At 36.9% G+C, this 21,429-nt stretch overlaps 1 protein-coding gene across 1 annotated transcript in view; it reads right to left on the bottom strand.

The window, feature by feature from the left end:
- Window positions 1–11,278, bottom strand: part of CNTN5 (contactin 5) — a 615,891-nt gene extending 604,613 nt beyond the window's left edge. Inside the window, exon 1 of the mRNA XM_026034957.1 lies at window positions 11,158–11,278. The gene's annotated coding sequence lies outside the window, so the exon portion shown is untranslated. The remainder of the gene's footprint in view (window positions 1–11,157) is intronic.
- Window positions 11,279–21,429: the final 10,151 nt, after the last annotated feature.

Raw genomic sequence — 21,429 nt, 5'->3', positions numbered from 1 at the left:
TCCACTTTTATGTCCTGGAGCCACTCCAGGTAGGAAGAGGTTAAGGGAGTCTACCTCCTAACAGCTTGGTTTTGCTACCCAGATAGTAGCTGTAACCTGGCACTCTGCAGGAATTGATTGGTCACTCAGATCAAAACATTAAATATTTAAATGGCACCATTCCATTCATAAAGTAAAACATAAAGTGTTTGTTTACTCTGTGCTAATTATTTTAGTCAAAGCAGGAAGACTCGACTGTCAAAGCAGGCAGACTCAACTGTCTACATTATTAATTAAACCTCTAAAAATGAGCTAAGGACAGGAAATGTTCTCTGCTGCTAAATGGACTAAAGAATAAGCAATAACCCTTTCATCAACCATATGATAACACGAAAACCTTTTTCCCCAAAATCTTTATGCAAATACAAAGCTAAACAAATCATATGAATCCATATTTCAAAACRATAAAAATTTGCTAGGCACGAAGGTTCAGGTGTTCACCACCTTTAGGAAGCCTTGCTAATGTTGCTAAATTTGTGTTGTTTGAGGTTACCACAAGTGCCAGTGAAGTGTCAAAGAATACCCTACTATTTTCTTACRTCTGTACTTAAATTTCCTATAGGAATATCTTATAAATACTTCTCACTGGACTTTGTGATCAAGAAGACAGTACAGTGATGGGAAGCATTGTAAAACCTTCACATTTACGCTGAAAAGAATTGCACAAAACAACTGAGAGTGACATGTTTTGATACAAAAAATCTTATAATTTTGCTGCACAATTGGAAACAATGCAAGATCCCTGACCTGGGATTTTCAATGCAAACTTGAAACTCTGTTCCATTTATCAAAATCTTTCACATGGTGGTTGAGTGCTGATTTGCATTTTAGGGCTGAAAACACTCAAAATGAGAATTTTTGTTAGACCAAGGGGACTGATCCTAASAGAATGGAAGAGACTAGTTAGAGCAAGCAAAGTGGTGGTGTAGAGGCAAGTGCATACAAGTTACAAACTGTAACTTTTGAGTGTTGCAGAATATAAAGCCTACCTCTCCGCTGTGTCTCCACAGGACTCTGGAGCCTAATTATAAAGCTGTATGAAAAAGTTCTGCTTGTCAGCAGAACCAGCAGGGGAAAAAAATCCACATTTTTGCACATTCATAGAAGAATAAAATATTTAGGCAGAAAATCATCATTGCTGCAGATGGACACTTACAGAACAAAAATGGGTAATTTTGTGCAGCTCTCCTGGTTGCTAGCATAGCCAGAATCCATTTGGTAGCAGATTTAAAATACAGTCTAGAATTCCTCTGTCAATGTCCCTGGCAAAAAAATGCTTCCTCGTGGGGTAAGAATTGATAGCAACAGGTAAATTCAAGGTAGAGGAGGCACACTAAAATGAGCAGACAGACCTCCACAGAATGTCATGTTGCTGCACCTGCCAACTCCAGGATAGCATTTGGCTCAGAGTAGTCTTAAATCCTTTCAACTTAGAATTATCCACAAAGGCCTGATTACAATTAAAGCATGCTAGAGTCTGAAGATTCACCACCTCTCCACCAAAAAGGAAAGAGGACGGGAGGACAGATGTGAGATATTCACCAGTCAGAAGTTGCTAGTGATGAAGGAATGTCAACTGCCTGTTTTTGACATATTTAAGGACACACTCTTTAAATTCCCAGTCTAGGTGAAAAAAAAAAAAAAAAAAAAAAAAATGCCTGTAAAAGAGTGACTCAACACGTCATAAAGATCATTAGTGTATTTTTAGGACAAATAAGACTTAGTGGGATGGAAGGCAAGAATACTCTGTTTTCCAATGGTATTGAGGCATCCAGAACATCCCAAAAGATCAATGCAATATCCAATTTAATCAGCAAAAGCCTCTATGTGCCTAGCCAAGGATTTGCCCATTAGTGGGTTCACTTTTGGGACAGAGAAGACTAATCATGTCTGTTTCTACATAATTTCCCCTTCTCCCCTCTCTTGGTGCTGAGCATGGAAGGGGATTATGCTGCTTCACAGTCCCTACCATTTCTGTACTACCCAGCCTGTGTTTACAGCTTCCCAGTGGAGAGCCTAACTCTTAATCTCAAGCAATAGTGACCTGTGCTTTCAGCTTCAGAATAGTGTTTTTTTTTTTTTTTTTTTTCCTCTTAAGCTTGTTAAATGCAGTGTGAATTTTATGTGAAAGTGTTTTTCTCTTTTATCCTTCGGAATGGGCTAATTCAGCAGACTTCAAGACTCTCTGTAATGTATCTCCAGCCACAAGGACTGACTTTTCAGCATTAGCAAATACATTTATTTGTTGCCTTTATGTTTGGCAATAAGAGTGATGAAGGGTTGCCTTCCTGATACTTCCCTTATCTTCCTCTCCTTTGTCTGACACTGGCAATAAAATCCAAATTACAGAAAAGGCAAATCAAGCATACAAATTAAGAAAACTAATTTCATGGAAGGCAACATGTAGGAAAAAAAAAATCTCAGGTGATGAGGAAATTAAAAGAAAAAGGCAATAAAATTGACTACTTTAGAAGAAAAAATAATAACAAAGTCACAAAATTCAATTACATCTTGATACACCAGCAAATTGATAAATTCTAAATAAAAATTGAAGCGAAACAAGGAAATTTCTTCTGTCCCCAAGCTGTCAAAGTTTCTATTGGCTGAAATATTGGGCTGTTTTCAGAAAGAAGGAATGAAAGAATGAAAGAATGAAAGAATGAAAGAATGAAAGAATGAAAGAACGAAAGAACGAAAGAACGAAAGAATGAAAGAACGAAAGAACGAAAGAACGAAAGCATTTGTTTTTATGTCTATGAGGTCTTTTAAATCTGCTGGATGATACAAAGAGGCAGAGTACTTCTATGGCCTGTGTACTTGATCCCAGATTTTTTTTTTTTTTTTCAGTCTGGTTTAATTCTTTATTTTCAGTTTAATGGATAGAATTTTTCCAAGCCACTTCACAAAAGAGATTTAGGTCTACTAAAAGGTAAAGCTTTGGATTATGCTTTAGTCAGTTTCTGTTATCTCATTAGAACACTGTAATGCAAACAATAATTAAAAGTCCCAAATCGTTGTTTTACGTATGGCTGCTTACATTCYGATTTCTGATTGTTTATTTTTTCCTCACTGACAAAATATTCTAGATRCTCTTATACCCCCTGCAGGTAGTTTTTAAGAGAAATACTTGGGATCTGCTAAGCTGCTTAGTTATAGTCCTGCAAGAGTACAGGAAGTCAGCATGCCATTACAATTTTGGAGAGGCTTCTCATAACCCCCAATCTTTTGACCATAAAACAATCCTCACCAAAACTGCCTACTATCTTTTCTGAAATCTTACAGAACACATGAAACTAGTACATGATTACTGAAAGAGACAATACATTATTAAATATTAAAGTGCTCAAGTGACCATACTTTTTCATATACTAGTTCTCATTTGTTACTGTATTTCAGAATAATAACAAACAGAATAATAACCAACTATGTTTGGCTTCTTTTCTGGTAAGYGTATATAAATACTTCAAGGGAGGGAGTAAGAAGGATGGAGCTGGCCTCTTTTCAGTGGTGGCCACTGATAAAACTAGAGGAAACGAGCACGAACTGAAAAATCAAAAGTTCCACAAGAACTTAAGGAAAAATTTCTTGACAGTGAGAGTGACAGAGCACTGGAACAGGCTGCTTAGGGAGTTTGTGGAATCTCCTTCTCTGGAGATCTTCAAAACCCATTTGGATGCAGTCCTGTGCCACATGCTCTGGGTGACCCTTCGAGTGCAGGGGGTTGGWCTAGATGACCTCTAGAGGTTCCTTCCAGCCTTAAGGRTTGTATGATTCTTTTTTTCCCATACTCAGTTCTCTTTTATAAATACTAATCCCACATAATCATATGTACATTCCCTATCATTTTATCTTACTTCTGTAAGCTTTGAAAAAATCCTTAGCAAATTCCATTGCATTACTTTATTAATTATCCTTGCAACTAAAGTCGTGTTATTACAGAAAAACTATCTTGTAATATTTCCAGAGAAGGAATTTTGATAGTAACTTATAGATACTTAATGAAAACTTACAAAGCAAAGATAACAGCAATTCTCAACCAGTAAGTACTGCTGGTAAACAACGTTTTCAGGGTATAAACTTTAGTACTCCCATGTGCTGAATGTTTGTTAGCTTCCTCAACATTTCCTGTTTATTTGCTAGAAAAAGGGAGTTTGCTCATTGTAGGGTTTGATCAAGCGGTCTAAGTATTAATTGCCTTGCCTCTCCTTTGCAGTAAGTAATGCAAGAACTTGATCCAGATTCAACCAAATGAGAACTTGAAGAATGCATACTTTTTCCTGTTGTGGATTAACACATCCCCTGTGCAAAAATCCTCCTCCTACCTGATTCTTTCTGTGATGTCTCAATCCCTAGTTGATGACATTCAAATTTCCTCCACAGATGCATTCCAGAGTCACAAACAAAGGATTATGTCCATCAGTGAATGACTCAGACACAAAGTGATTGATATGGCAAATAAATACTTCGGCATTAGCAATCAGTCAGTTGTGATGTGCAAGCAGGAAAACAAGACTACCAACATTTCAACTATAAATCATGGTTCTTTTTTATAATTATCTCTTTGTATTCCAACAGCCCTGTTGATAAATTAACCCCCCTATTTATCTGATCTTTTTCATGTGTTTAATTACACCCCTTTTCAAAACCCTGTGACACTTGGTCTTTCTSAGCCTGAAGTTATATCAGGCCAAAGTCCAAAGTACATCACCCAAGTACAGACAGAGGAAATGAATGTTACGGTGTTAAGAAGCTATGCATATACACATCAAAGAGATGCTACGACATCAGAAAAGCCATGACTTTATTCCCAGATTCCCTAAGAAGAGTTTTATGTAAGCAATAATACGTGACACTGCATATGTTACAATGAAGTAGCACTTTTTGATCATCTTGCAAAGCAATACTAAAATAAAAAAAACCAAGTGTTTGTATCATCTTGGAGATGCAAAAATGAAAAAAAAAAACACATGAAAAATGAAAAAACTGTCATTATGCAAGTAGACTATTTKGCTATGCTAACTTATTAATATATTTTCAGCTTGATTTGGAGAACCTATCTTCTAACATAATCTCATGCAAAAGTCTGCATACTTATTTTAAGAAGTTTTGAATGTATACAATTTTGAAAGTTCAAGTGGAYCAGTTTTTAAAAAGTCCAAAAAATATGGATTTCTGAAGTATTTGTTATAGATGGTGCATAGTATTCAGATAAATACACAAGGCACTTTATAACATATGATTGTTATCATTACCCATGCTGTAGTGTTACAGACAATATCTTAGTGGTTTAGTGTTTTTTTTTTTTTAATATATATTTTTCTATTGTGGGAAGTGACCTTGAAATTTGTACATTTGGCAGTATGGCTTTAMGACACAGATGTCTGCTTAGATTTGTGCCTTTCAGAGGTCACAAATAATAGCAAAATATGAGAGCTCTTGAGTTAAGCCATACGTTCTTTGATTCAGGAACCATTTTGTGTTTACAACATCTAGTACAATGCAATCTTGATTTATGATTATAGTSCCTAGTTACTATGTTGATGATAATAATGATAAGGTTTATAATGGAGTCAGAGGACCTTGATAATAAAAAACAAATCTTCTATGGCAATCAGGGTTCTAATCTAAATACTATTTAGTAKGGACTTGTGATATCAATTCGACAGTTGGGGTATCTGCATTGTAAAATGGCATCTGCATTTTTCTAAATATATATGCATTTTTGTAAATGTATGCAAATATATGTATACCTAGAAGTTATATTAGCAAAAACTACAATTTATACACGCAATCAACTCTCTGTCCTTCAAAGCAACTTAAACAGTAGTTACAGAACTATGACTGAAATCTCTTCAGATTTGAGAGTGTACATATGCAACCTTTGATCCAGAAAGTGGGCTACAATATTCTAGGCAATGCATTCTTGTGGAATAAGAAATTAGTAGGCATAAGGGAAAAAAAAAATATTAGTCTCTTTCTATGACTATAAATTCACATGCTTCTCTGGAGTATATGGAGTACCACCACATCTTCGTGTGACAGAGATACTAAAATTGCTACATAGGAATAAGTTTGCTCATTAAGTTTTCAGTATTTTCTATCATCTCCACCATTTCAGAAAAAAAATAAGCGACAACATGAATAATCTTGATTATATCACAGTAAATAAATATGAAAAAACTGAATGATCCAGCTCAATCAACTGTGCTGAATGCCACGAAAGTTTTCCAGCATGTTTAGGATCATCATTTTCATTGATACTTGACTTTTAGAAAATGTTCTCAGTGAGAACCACCTCTGAGGACAAGATAATAAAAAATAAACTGTGATTTTGCTGCCTTGTCTTCATATRGTTCTATTAATTAAAATTCAGGTTTATGCAGAGATCTTGATCTGAGTGAAAGGAAATGGCCTATAAAAGTCTAAAGAGCATCTAATGGACGACTGACTGTCCAAAGAAGATGCATACATACATAAACATGTGACAGTTAATCATTTTTGCAAAAAAAAGATAATTCCATTAATCTCTTTGCAATTACTACRCAACATTTTGTAGAAACACATCTTGCAGACAGGCCCATTTTCACACCTAATCAAGAAATTCAATTCTTTGAGAGTAGTGTTTAAATACCTTCTCAAAATAATATTATRAGAAAATAATGCTGTTTGATCAGCATATTCTGATACTTGTGACCTGGAAGCCAGGAAGTCTTTTTCATTCCCCTGCACATGTCTATCAAATGACGCGGTCGAATCCAGATGTCTTGACTGAACATATTGATGTAAATGTAGGTACATGTTAGATCTGCAAGGGAAACATCCATCATGCACTTAATAAAGACTATAAAGCTAATAAAATAATATGAGCTAATATATAATATGTATTCGTTGGAACCGACAGACACCTAAAAGAGAGTTATCTATGTGAATTACAGAGTTGTACACTTAGTTTTCATCAAAATGATTTGCAGACTAGCATTTCCACTGGACATGTAGTGAATCTTAAACTTCTGGTTACTAGTAACTTTAAAACACCTCACTCAAGAGGATGCTAAAGTSTCTCTTCTTGGAGGCTACGTGAGAGGTTGTCACCCTTTACTTCTGTCAGTAACTATAATGAACTGCCTTCAATGTTAGTCTAATTTTACTTTCAGAAGAAATTTTTCTAAAGATATCACTATGGTTTAGCACCATTTACAATTAAACCCTTAAGAGCGTCCTGAAAATATAAAATTAAAAGGAGTCYCTGAAGAATGGAAAAAGTTTGATACATTTTCTATTTCAAAGAATAGAATGGAGAAGAATTATTCTTTTTTGAAAGACTGATGTGTAAGTTTTGTCCTGAAGTAGACAGAGTGGTGACAATGACAGTGACACCCTCCTGATCCCAAAAGCTTACAAGCTAGACTTCGGGGTGACTATGTAGAATAAGTTTGGGCGAGTGTGGTCAAGAATATCAGATATAATGTGATTGATGTCTACTGTGTTGTCATACCCATTGCATTCAGAACCTAACACTTCATTCCCGTATTTTACATCCATTTGCATCTCCTAAAATCTGATTTGTAGCTTTTAGAAAGTACAATGAAAAATCATTCTGAAATTCCTTTGAAAGAAGTAACATATGAGCAAAGATCACAGTTGTTTATGATTCACACACTTTGGGATATTTTCATAAATCATCCAGAAAACTCATTAAAAAACAAAGAAACAAACAAATTACATTTCCTTCCACTAACAAGACAATATTTTATCATTGCTTCCCTCCTAGCTTGCAAAGACACGGAATCATTAATGTAATGCGTATGTATATGCATGTGTAAAAACACATATCCTTATACACTCATGCATTATGTGGCTTTGCAATCTTAAATTTAAATAATATCAGAATATATTAAGCTTACAAAGTTTTAAGAATTTCATATATACAATATAGGTGAGATATATATATATATATATTTAAAGGTATCAGCCTATAATGTGATGTTATTGATCCCATTTGCTCAGAAACTAACCTCTGTAGGGATTCCTTCACTTCTGACAAGAATATTTTTCTGTTATGAAGTGCWAATAAGTTGGTAACAGAGTGGAAAGAAAAAAAAATAGAAGCTGTGTGCAGGAAAGAAAAAAAATGTAAAACACCTACCAAACAACGTAATACTAGCAGCCAAATGTGTACTTGACACTTCTCAGGAAATAAGACCACAGCGTAGACCATGGCAGATTTCAGTTTATTATTTTAAGGTATGAGAAATTGTTCAAATGACTGAGGTGCTTCTGAAAATGAGAGAAAGTGTAACATACAAGCTGTTAGCAGGAACATATGGAGGGAGGAGAGCAAGAGTGACTGATTAGGCAGTGATTTCAAAAGAACCCAAATCTGTGTTGCAGGCTGCATGTCAAAAGACAAAACCATTCAGAAGAAGCATTTTTTTTGCAAAGTCACTGAACCAATCACCTCTGCTGGCTCAGCTGGAGCCTTTTGCCATGTATATTCTTAATACACACTTTCCTCTCATGCCTTTTGTAAAGAATTTCATTAGTTACTTAAAACAACTATTCCTACCTTTAACCTATGCATAAAACTTTCTGTGTGTTTAATTTGCTTACATGAACAGATTTTTCTATATTGCTGTCAGATCAGATGTACTTTTTTTTACATGTCAAATTTAATATAAGGAGAGAAATGGACCTCACTTAAAACATCATACTTTTAACCCCCTCTTCTCATCCAGAGCTCCTTACCTTTACTGACACCCTCTGGTTCCTTTTTAGGTTTGAATCCATGCCAATCTTCCTTCCAAAATTTACTTTCCAAATCAATATTTTGCAAAGCACAGAACTAGACATTTTCTGAAACCCCTATAAATCGTAACACTGATTCCCCAATCAGTCAGGAACTTATTCAGGGTACTTGGGCAAATTTTACCAGTCAATGACCTTCCGTTATTGAATCAGTGCTGAGCATCCTGTAAGTTAAGTMTTTCTTAAAGTTCCATTTATTATTTCCTAACAGCAGTTTTTAATCATCCCCTTTGGTGTTAGATACCAGCATATTTTCCCTTAAATATCTTCTYTTCAAAGTTACTTTCTTTGAAATTCACATCTATAATTCCACAAGTTCACAGCTATAATTCGGCAAAAAGAAACTTTTTTTTTTTTTGGCATTTTCTATTTTCATTCCTAGTACATCTGCCCTGGTTATAGAACAAAATTAAAATCCTTTCCCCTGACAGTTTAACCTAGAATTCAAAATATGACCTTCAGCTTTATATTGAACAACAGAACTACAATGTACACTCTTAGTCTGCAGACTATTGGAAGCTATCTTCACACTTCTGTGTCACACACTGTTAGCCTGGAGTTTTTGCAGGGATATTTGCTCTGCAACAGTATGGAATAGAACTGCAAGTTGATTAGTCCACTTTTTAAACTATTTAACAGTGTTCAACTTCAATAAAGCTTTACTYTTCATTTTCCTTTCTTTATAGCTGTAGTCTTCTAAGACTTTGCCCTCATAACTACATTTCTTAATCATTCACRTATTTAAAGGCATATTGTCACAGAGGGCCATTGTATGTGAAATACTCTTTAATTACCATAGTTCACACCTCAGTTTCTATCTTCCCATCAGTACGTCTCATACTAGTAAGCAACTTTTTCCCAAACTCTAGTTTGACAGGGTTTTATTTTCTTTATTTGAAAGTTAAATGACATAATAATTAAAGATAATCCACTAAAAGAAATATATTTACAAATTCTGATAGACATTTTGATAACACTTTAGAATAATGACACAATTATTCCTTATTCCTTTGGTATTCCCTGCAATAATATTAATCATGATRAACTGATTTAGCGCTAATATTGATTGTCATGAAGTACTTCTGAAGGAGTTCTACTATATAGCGCAACAATAATTAATCGCACTTTATTAATTGGAAAATGTCATCCAARTTTTAATTGTCAGGAATTCCCCTTTGCTTTTGGCTATCAGTCAGTATGTAATTTATCTGTCATTTGAAACTTYAAGGCTTGATTCAAAGCTCACTGAAGACCAGGGGAAAAGTGTAACTATTTATAAGTTCTTGTCATCAGTTACTTCGTTAAGGGTAATATGGAAAAAAAWGCCATTCCAGAAAAATATTACTTAAAAAAAAAGGTGAACAAACTCTGAAAAACATGCTATAATAAATTTCTAAAAATGTTACAACAAATAGAAAACTCTAGTTTTAGGCAGTCACATTCACTATCTTACTGTATAACTTATATTTTAGGAAGTTTCAGTGCTCAGGAGGAATGAAACTAAACATCTCAGTAAGTAAAGCCAGCCTAATGGATACTGATTTTTTTCTGAGATAAAAAGCATAGAAACACAGTACTATACTCTGTGTTCCAAGAATAATTCTCAGTTCATCTTCTAGCCAGCTCAGAATCATTCCACACAGTGTTCTTATCCCCTGCCTTCACTTCAGAGGAGGAAAAAATCAGTGCATCTTCATGTAACTTCATTTACTTCTTTGCCTGTCAACAGCAGGAACATGTTCCATACAAAGTACTTTTCTAATTCAGCAAATAATTGTTTATCCCATAGCCAAGTACCATTCTGAACTTCACAACAACACAACTTCTAGTGCATCACTGTAAACTCAATACACTAGATTATTTCCTACTTTACCCCCAAGCTTTAGCTTGTTAGCTCTCCCAAACATAAAAATTAGCACATTAGGAAAAAGCACTCTTCCTCTAGAGTATATATTTGCTCTAAGAGCCTCACATCTTTCTTTCCAAGTCATTCACAGCAGTAGTTTGCTGGCTAGTTAAATGAGGGGAAGCATATAATAGATCACAGTAATTCCTGTTCCAACTTTTTTTTGTTGTTGTTCTGCAACGGCAACAGTTTCAGTATAAAATTCAGAAACAACAACAAGAAGAAAAGAAATCAAAACATATAAACCTGCAGCTGGAACCAGGAGACGGGCTCTCTCCTCATTGCTGGCTGCACAGCCAGCTGCTTGCGGAGACACCGAGACGTACAAACCCAACACATCCTCTGCACACACTCAAAAGTCTAACCWGGGAAATCAGTGCCCGACTAGGGGAACGGCAGACACTTACCGCTGCTGTGGCACAGGCTCTCCCTCGCCCCGACTCAGTCTCTCCCGACCATCCTCCTGATAGTCTCAAATAGAGCAGTCCCTTGTGGTGCTCAGCCTGTGGGGAGCAGAGGATTGCGGAGTTTTTTGGATTTTTTTTTTCTCCTCTCTTTTTCTTTAAGCCATCCAGAGGTAGTTCTCCAGACYCGACCGCCTCTCCTCCGCTCTCCGCGCTCACTGATGAAGAGGCTCAGGTGAAGGCATCCTCCGCGCACCGCGCAGCGCCAGCAGATCCCGCGAGTCCCTCCCCGGCCCCGCCGTGCCCCCTCCCCGCCGGGGGGAGCGAGGCGCCTCCTCCGGCTGCTCCCGGGGGTCTACCCACCCCTGCCTGCCTCGCTGTGTGTGTGTATATATATGCGTGTGTGTGTATCCGTGCATCTGTGTGTGAGCTCACACTGCCTGGCTCCCCCACGGCCGCCCGAGCTCACCGTTACCCCTAAGCTCGCAAGGAATCCTACCCCCACCTCCCCCCGCCGCCCCCCCCCCCTTCTCCCTCCCTCCGCTCCACTTCTCTGCCCCGCAGCGCGAACGCTGACGAGGGGCTGATGACCCGGCGGGCGCTCTGCCTCACGCGAAGCGCTGCCTCCCTCCTTATCTCTGTCCCTCTGAAACCCAAGACACAGAGCTCAGCTTTCGCCAGAAAGCATCCTTTCCCCCAGCCCCCCGGCATCTACCCTTTACTCCCCGTGCGGTGCAGGTGTAGTGTTTTAGTGGTGGGTTTTTTTTTTTTTTTTTTTTTTTTTTTTTTTTTTTCCAGTGGTGTGGTTTTTTTTCCCCGCGTGATTGTGCTTTATCTTCCCGGGGTGATGAACCTCCTTCTCCTGATGCTGCCGCGTTCGGAGCCGGGGTGCCGGGAKCACCGGGCTGCTGCTGCCCGCACCGCTGTCCACACCGCCCGGTTCGGCTCGGTTCGGTTCCCGCCYCGGGGCGCTCCGCGCGGCCCCGCGGCAGCCGCAATCACGCAAGCGGGCAGCAAACGCCCGGCCCGGCAGCCCCGAGGCAGCCGCTGAGCAGCCCAACTTGCCCCTGCGCTCCCCGATCCGCCCCCGCTTCCCATCCTGCTTCCATCGTGAGCCGCAGCGCGCTCCGCTCCGCGCCGCTGCGCGCGCCCCCGCCGGCCCCTGCGCGCAGCCGCGCCGCGGAGCCGCCCCTGCCGCCGCTGCGCGCCTGGCCCCGCGCAAACCGCGCGGAGCTGCAGCCCTTAGGGCAGCGCTGCCTTCCGGCGGTGCCGCTAATTGGAATTAGCCTCGTCTGCGTGCGCTGCTGCCTTCTACCCATCCAGTGCGCGCTTCTCCGCAGGCTCCTAACGGCCACCTCGAGAGTCAGGCTGGTTTGAATCCACCCACACACAGATTTTTCCTTTTTATTCTTTTTCCCTCTGTTCCCCCTTCTTTTTCCTTTTCTTCCCTCTCTTTCTGTTTCTTCCTTTTGTTTTTCTTTTCTCTCTCTATTTATTTTATTTTTTATATTTTATTTTTTATTTTCTGTGTCAGACAAGTTTCTGCCTTGACATTTAACGCCTGCCTGCCCTTCCATACTTTCTCAGCCTTCCTTTGCTTTGACTCCCACAAGTAATTAGGAATATATATATTTTTTCCTTCTTACGTGTTAACTGAGTAATTGTTGTCTAGTAGCCACTTCCCGAGATTTTTCACTGCTTCAGTGATTCCATTTTGGTGGTTTATGCTCTCTGAAGCTGAGTTTGGTGCAAAAATATATATGGGTGTCTATGCGTTCTTCTTTACTAATTTGCCATTCTGTCCATATTTATTTGTTTTTCCTATCCTAGGTATTTTGTTTAATTTGTTGGACTGAGTGAGCGTTGCACAACTCTAGTCTTAAATCTTGGCAATACTCATGAGTTTTTTTTCTGTGTGTTTACTTGTCTTTTTTATTGACCCCTCTAGCAAGATGAGTTATCAGTGATGAGTGACACATTTTTATACACTTTTGTGGTCTTGTATGTTATATGGAAGTCTGTCAATGTCATGCTTAATAAATTCTGTCTGCTAATATCAGTGAGGATGAGCTGGAAAAAAMCCCTCACTTTCACTTCTTATTTTTTTTATCTGAAATTGCAAATTTCTTTTTCTTTGTGACCTCTCGCAGCTGTCTGAACTGTCATAGTGAACGAATGAGGATAACTCCATCATTAGAAACATGCATTGGCTGAATATGAACAATATCCCATATGAGCACAAGAAGATTGTCTCCACAACTCTGGATGGTTATCTGGGCATATTTCTGCTAGGCAAATAATATTGCAATTTGACATACCAAAGCTTCTCTTCATTGACTCAATTCACAGAACATTATCATCTGGTCATTATTTCCAGTGTTACTAGGTTACAAGCCAGCATTTAATCAGAACCCAGAAATAGTGACTGCATTAATTCTGGTCTTATGAATAACTCATAAGGTTCCATTTCTCAATATTTCCAAAGTGAATGTTAAAGCCAGAAGCATTTTTGCTAATAAATGCATTTTTTACATACCATAGTTATTTATGACAACTGTGAGGAATTACTTGTGAAGAGGTGACTTTCACTGATTCTTATTTGCTTTTACAAGTAGATATCAAGTTAAAAAAAAACCCATTTTTTAAGTAATAAAAATTGGATTTTATGGCTTTTATTGACTCTAATGAAGCTTATAGAACAGTGTTATTTTTAAAGACTAGGCACATTTCACTATATTATTTTTGCTTTTAATTTTTACTTCTTAGAGTTCCTGTCAAGGTGCATTTTATTTAAACCAACAACGTTTTATTTTTTACTTCCTTTTTTTTTTTACTTCACTATGAAAAGGCTGATACTAGTTTTATCTTTTTAACTGGATACTAGTTTTATGGGTTTTTTTTTAAGTGAAGTTATATCTTTTTTGAAAGTGAACCAAATTTTCATTTGGTTGTGTGTATCCTTTACAAAATTTCACTGTTTTCACTCCATGTTTGACCATAAGCTATTTTATGGCATTTACCTTCACTGTTTAATATATTGACAATGAATTATATTCACCCCTTTGTTGCAGTCTTATTATAGACTTTAAGTCAACCTAGCTGTATTTTACTTATCTGATCTAGTTGTCTAAGCATCTCTGTATAAATGCCTTAATCGCTTTATCTCAGTGTCCCCAGTGGGCAAGCAAACAGATGCAGCACATCTGCAGAGCTTGAGTTGTTTCTGAGCTCTTCTCTTATCTGTTTTGCACATCTTTCCCATTCACTCAATCTCTTCTCCCCTTTCAAACTGAGCATAATGTGTTCTTTTTCTTAATACATGGAGGGCTGATCTTATCAATAGAATTATTAGTGGGATTACTTTTCCAATCTTTCATAATCAGCTGTGGAATATGAGAAAAAGACAGATAATGAACTTTGAAGAAAATAATTGACTACCCAAGAGTCTCCCTCACACCTGTGTCTGCAGTAGCACTGGGTGTACGTCTTTGGAGAGGCATGAGTGCTTCTTTCTTCCCCTTCTCATTTATAATGAGAAGTTTCTGCAGCTAACTGGAGGACAGTATTTGACAAATATTTGTTTTTAAAAGGCATCCATTGGGTCTGGTATAATGACAAAACATAACAAGAACATACAATTTTAGTGGAAACCACCATAATTTGATCTTCTCTAAAACATCTAGGGAGGCCCAGTCAACTTTTTATGGCTACAGAACTAGAGTTACAAGAACCTCTGGCAGGAGGATAGGCAGAATTATGTGTAAATGGGACACAGCTCTTCAGCCAATAGCTCTTCAGTCATGCAAGCTTTCAGTTATGGCTGGTGATTAACAAACTGCAGACCTTAAAATGCAAAATACACTAAAAGTTAGAGCATTAGAAATCAGCAAGATCAATTTTTGAGGACTTGAGCCTCCTAAAGGTTAAAAATTGCATACAGATGACTGCTTGTCCAACATAACAACTGGGAGAAAGTTAACTGAGAAGCTTTTGAAGCAACAGAATGAAGTATACACCACATCACAGTTTTATGTCACTTGACAAGGCTTATTGGTTGTGAAAGAGTAGCTAGCAATACTGTGTTATTAATGCAAGTTATTAACAAAATGAAAATGACTGTCATTTCCCTTGTCTCTGCAGAAATGGAGACTGCTCCTAGGAGAGACAGAAGGAATGAATGTGAATRTCTTAGCCTTATGGCAAACTCTACTTGCTCCTTGAGTGTCGCTGACTCCGTACCACTGGCCCAAAGGAAGTCAGACAGTAGGTGTCTTGTTTAGAATCAGTCCCATTGCTCCTGACAGAACAGGAGTGGTAAACTGACCATCTATGAGGCTTCCTCTTTTTCTGTACAAAGTAGTTTAGCAGTCTCTGGGCAGAATAGTGATTAGAAGTGATTTGCAGAATCTTATTCTCTCCTGGCTTTTCTAACTTTGGGAGAGAGGAACCTGAAACATCTGTTATCAGATAAAATGAATTTTGATGCTGTGGTGTAGCTAACTATACTAGTTAGTATGCTGGGAAAAAGAGAAAAAAAAACATAATTTTACTCATACCTTCTAGCTTGATCTTCACCATATGCACTATTATATAGTGTCCTTGGAGCCTATTTTTGTCTTCTACAAACACAAGACAGAACTCCCATTGCATGTATGAACAAAAGGTACATGAAGGTACCTTTGTGTACACAAAGGTACACAAAGAGTGGAAAACAGCTTATCTCTTCATTGCTGTAGCCAATTCATGGTGGTATGAGCTATTCAGATAGGACACTAGGTTGGAGGTGGGATGARTCATAATCCTCAGAGAGATCAAAAGAAAAGAGAGGTTCTCAAAGYGTCATAGAATTTTAGAAGAACAGTTCATTATTATGTATTAATATAAATTATTTTTATATATTTTTATTAATATAAATAAAAACATACTATTATGTCTGTAATGGTAAAGAGAAATTTGTAGTAACAAAGAGATATCCAAACCTAAACCAAATCTTGAAAGAGCCAAAAGCAAGAAGGATGAAAAGACTGCTCTCTACTTAGTTACAGAAAAGTCAGACTCCATGTCTGTTGAATGCAGGCAGAGAGAGCTACTACATTTAGGTCCTTAACTCATACTTAAATACCTAAATACGAGATGTTTTCGAAGATGTTGAGCGAGTACAGACACCATTAGCTTTTACTGACACTTAGGAAAAATAGATTATTTTGTTAAAGTTTCTACATATGGACTCTAACAATGCTAGTTCTACCATTATGGCACTACAGTCCATTTTGTAAAATATTTGAAGAAACCATTACACTACTCACCGGTGGAGTATGATGCAAAAGAAAAGATTTCTTCCTGCTAATGAAGGAAATGAGAAGCAGAATTCCAAAGTCCTTTTAACAGCTGCTTTTCTTGCTGGATTTCCTCTGAAAAACAGAGGAGACTTGTTCTGGGAAGCATCCTTCTTAGAAAAATCTTTCTTAGGAACTTGGTACACCTGTTGCTATGCTAATAGTGAATTAAACTTTTAATTACTTTGAAACAATGAGCCCTTGCTTCTAGATGATTTTCCCTTTGAACAGAAGAATACAAATCTGGAAGTTGTGACATAAGCAATTTATATAACCTGCAGCACATGCTATTATCTTTTGTTCTAGAAGATTACAGGTTTGGAACTCTGTGGRGGTAGTACTAGGAAGATAAATCTCCTGTACGCTGCTGTCCACCATTGCCTTCTGAAGTAATCACTTGGGCATTTCAGGGTGACACAAAGGAAAAGAGAATTCTGGAGCATGTTAGACAACACAATATATAAACCAATGTCATTAATAATATAGTACATGAGTAAAACTCAACAAAACCACCAGTATGAAACCCCAGTGACACAATTAGTAAGGCCTTGTTTAGTGAAGCTTGTGCAACTTTACTGGTAAACTCTTATTAGCAACAGACCAAGCAAAACAAATAACCTCTTTTTCTGATGCCACTGTGAAAATAGAGAAGAGAGGAAGAAAGGAGGAAGGGAGACTACTTTTGTAAATAATTTCCTTGAATGATGGAAATGATTATCCCCTTAGTTTCCCCGAAGAGTTCATAATTCTTCTCTGTTAAGTTTGTCCCCATTATATTAACCCACAAAAGAAAGAATACAATGAAGCCTGCTTAGTTCAAGTATTAATATGTTTTATCTCATAAAATCTAGGTATATAAAGATGGTATTAATGAAATAATGAAAAAATGATAACTTATCTAATAAGTTTTATTAATAGTGGCTTGACAAGTTAAAGCACAAAAGGAGTTAGAAACTTTTAGTTGTTTCCTGAAGAAAAATACAATTATATCCTATCTAATCATGTACCTTAAGAACAAAATAAAACAAAAAAGAAAACTTCTAAAGGTAAAATATATATTCAACTGATATTATACCGTGCATTTTATAAAATATATAGGTTTCAGGGTTACCCACAGAACATTAATTATAGCACTTATTCCACAGCTGTTCTATAAAAGCTCAAATAAAAATTGTCTACAATTAAAACTGGATATATACCATCTTCATTAAGTTAACAGCTGCACCAATAACCAATACCAAGGAACATACACTACTTTGTTAATGTCTTGATACCATCTGTAACAATCAAAACTATTGGGTTTTAAAGCAGTAGATGTCTTACTAGTATGGTGATCACAGCTACCACAATATGCTTACATATGCTACTAAAGCAAATTCTCTATTTCAAGGGAATTTCAAGGGTTATGTGCTGCAAGACAATTTACTAACACAAGTGTATCTGCCAAAAACTCTGAAACAGAAATTCGTGATGGTTCCTTTCCACTGCTTATATGTTCAAACAAACAAAAGTTTAGTTTCAGAACAAAAAGGGAAAGGAAGCTGAGGTAGGACAGGAAATTTTTATGCCAGAAGTTACTTTTATCATGATCTGACTTTGCAAACCGTTGATTTTACCACATTTTAAAAGGTAACCTCCAAGTTAAAAAATAAAAATCAGAAATTATGATTCTGATACAGAATCATAGAGACATTCTTGCAAATGCGTTAGCTTTTTAAATCCACCTCACAAACTCTGCTAACATGAAAGATATAAGAAGTAACAAGAAACATAAGATTGTAGGCACACAGGGTGTGATTCTGTCAAATTTATATAGTAATGTGTCTTCAATTCTGGGTTCTTCTCCAGGTTCTACTTTGAAATCTGATCTGAAACACTTCTATATGATCTTCTTACTATTCACTCTGAATGACGAAGGTATTGCAATATATGTGTCATTCCTCAAAGTATATTTTCATACACTTTGGACTTGTCAGTCCCTAGAACTCCTCCAAACTTTGATTAGAAGTCCTAGTTTGACACTGTAACCTTTCCTGCCTTTTCTCTTTATTTTTATTWTTTTTTTTAATTCTTCTATATCTGCATATCTTTTGATTTGATTTACAACTTACCCACAGCTCTGGTTCTGAGGGTTCATTTTTTACCTCTTCCCAGACTGYCTTGTTTAGGAATCACATCTTGTGATTCTTCTCCATCCTTCTTGTCCCAAACTGCTCCCTCCTTCACCAGTTCTGTCCTCCTATATGATTTCTTACCGTTACTTCAAATGTCATGATGCTTTCTTTTTCATATTTCATTTTTTTTCTATATTATTTTAACATTCTTTAAGGCCTTAGAGAAAAAAAAAGAAATCTTTCTGCTCACCATTCCCAAGCTCACATCAACTGGTACTGAAACTATGAAAGTCTTCCTTGGTCTTTGTAATTGAGATTGAAGCACCGTCAGTCACTCTCCAGATGTGAATCTTGCTCAGGCAACTCAAAGCTCTGATTTGGAAGGCAGAAGCTGAGGGATATATCTGTCAAACCTTTACAAGGTCCTCCCAAGATGCTATGGAGGGACATCTTTCAAGAGTTTACAGCATGAAAAAATGTAGATGTATCAGTGAGATGATAAAGGTACAACTCTGACTTCAAACTAAATTCTGCTTAAAGATTGTACTCTTAACCCAAACTGTTCTTAAGGTAAATGCTGAATTTGTTTTAATTTAGCACCACTGAAATAGGTACTTTTCATTGTAAGATTCTGTTCAGGCTGCTTTCGACTTCGTTAAAATTTAGCATTTGGGTTTGAATTTTCTCTACTGGGTGTTTGTCAGGCAGATGATTTAGTTAAAATTTTTAAGGATGTTTCAGCAAAATGATTTAGTCATTTCTGAACATAGATTAACAGAAAAAAAAAAGTACCAAGCAAGAATAACTCTAAATTCACTACTGTCTATAATAAAATCTTTTTGTATTAAGTTATCAGATATGTTAATAGTAAGAAAAGCAAACATTAAAGATCTGTTTTCATTTCAAAGAGTTAACACAAGAGATGCAAGGGCTTTTAAGAAGTTGTCTTATTCTAATGCTCTTTGTAAAAGATGTGACAGACTGAACAAGTGAACAAGCTTTTTTTTTTTTTTTTTTTTTTTTTTTCTTTTCTTTTTCTACTACACATCTGCTATGTCTTTCTCTAAGCAGGAGCGGCTGTCCAGCTGGAAAAATAGCTGCCGTGTTGCTTGGGCTTGGCTGCTGCAGGCTGTGTAGGTGGCCTCCTACACGGAGGGGAAATTGCAGGTCTCCTGCAAGCAGCTAAGAAAGAATTGTGGAAAGTTTCACTTGCCTCCCCAAGCCAAATGCGGAGGGACAGACAGATAGATGATGCTAACAGGAACGCTGCAGCGTGAATAGAGGTTCCTGGTAGGCAGCACCCAATAAGGTTTGGGGGTGGCAGAGAAAAGAGCTACAGCCAGGGTGGAATCTGTATTTGAAAAGAACACACTGTACAGGGACATAACAGGAAAAAAATGATTTTTTTTCCACCTTGTTCTCCGTTTTTATTATTTTAACCATTTACTTCTAGTTTCTTAAGGACAAAACAAAACAAAACAAAAAAAAMCTTCTTTTTAAATCTTGAAAGTGTTGGATGATTCTTTTACTCCATACCAGACTACTTTTGCATGATTAGAGACGAGACTTAGGCAAAGGACACATTAAGTATGTAGTAGGATTTCAACTATTATTATGAAACATAGCTTTAATTAGTGTGAAGCATCTCTRCCATAGGGAAGATTGGAAAATCGTGAACAAAGTGATATAAAATGAACTAAAATCTGTTCTATGGAATTATTATTAACATGAGATTAAGGTTTTGACAAATACATTTCTGAATTTAATTAAACAAACTGAAAGCAAAACTGTTTTTGTGTGAAAGGCATTTTGGTAGATGTATAGCCAAGTACCATTTAGTGAAATTTAAGGAGTAATGAGTACATATAAGTTTAAGGATTTTTTTTTTGTATACTAATAACATAATTTAAAAGCAAAAGCAATTTGTTAAGAAATAAATTGCCTACTCTACATGTGCAGTAAAAATGTTTTCTGCCCCTCAAAAGTCTTTATTTTCTTAGAGAAAGCGTACATGTTAATTGAATAATAAACTCAGAAATAGCATCTTTTAAAGCATTGTTTGCATAGCAGATTCAAAAATGATAGTCTAATCCCACTCCTATTAGGTATATAATGCGTATTACATAAATGGCATAATTATGTTTTTCCTGTGCTTGATAGATTTTAATGTGCACTTTAAATGTCATGATCATATGCAGAGCAACTGTAAAGAGCACTGCCTTGCTGCTTCATATTTATTTCTCCATTAGAGACATATATCAGATTTGAAAGTGCGAAGGGTGTTAACTGCCACTGCTGCAGGCTCAGGATGGTGTGTGAATATCTGACACATCCTCCTCCCCCACTAGTACCAATTATAGCAGAGATGGACTCAAGGGATTATTGACAAGTTCCCTTGGTGCAGGAGAGCTGTTGTTGCCCTCTGAGAATGACTCTGCCACACTGACAGCAACAAAAAGTTGTGTCTTGTCTGTTAAATGTGCTTAATAGCAATGTGCCACTTTGTATCATCTCTTGTACCTGCAGGAAAGCCATATTGTCCTCATAATATCCCAGCTTTCTGTTAATGTGACTTACGGTTCATGGTAATAATGGTGCATCCATGTTGTCAGTTTATGCCAGTGTATGTATAAAAGTATCTGTGAAGCATATAGGATTGCTAATTGGACTTGCTATGTTCATGCCAGGGGTTAAATAACACTGGTCAGCAGTATTACTAAGATGCAAATAAGAAGCAAACTTCTTGGGAGGGATAGTGACAAATTAGTCACATCTGATACTTGTGGTTCTTTCCTAAATAGCAGTGCTGAATCTAGCTTGATTAT

This window comes from Nothoprocta perdicaria, unplaced genomic scaffold (genome assembly GCF_003342845.1).
Source record: "Nothoprocta perdicaria isolate Ctin4 unplaced genomic scaffold, notPer1 scaffold_153, whole genome shotgun sequence".
NCBI classification, from domain to species: Eukaryota; Metazoa; Chordata; class Aves; order Tinamiformes; family Tinamidae; genus Nothoprocta; species Nothoprocta perdicaria.
This window is presented reverse-complemented; position numbering and strand designations above follow the sequence as displayed.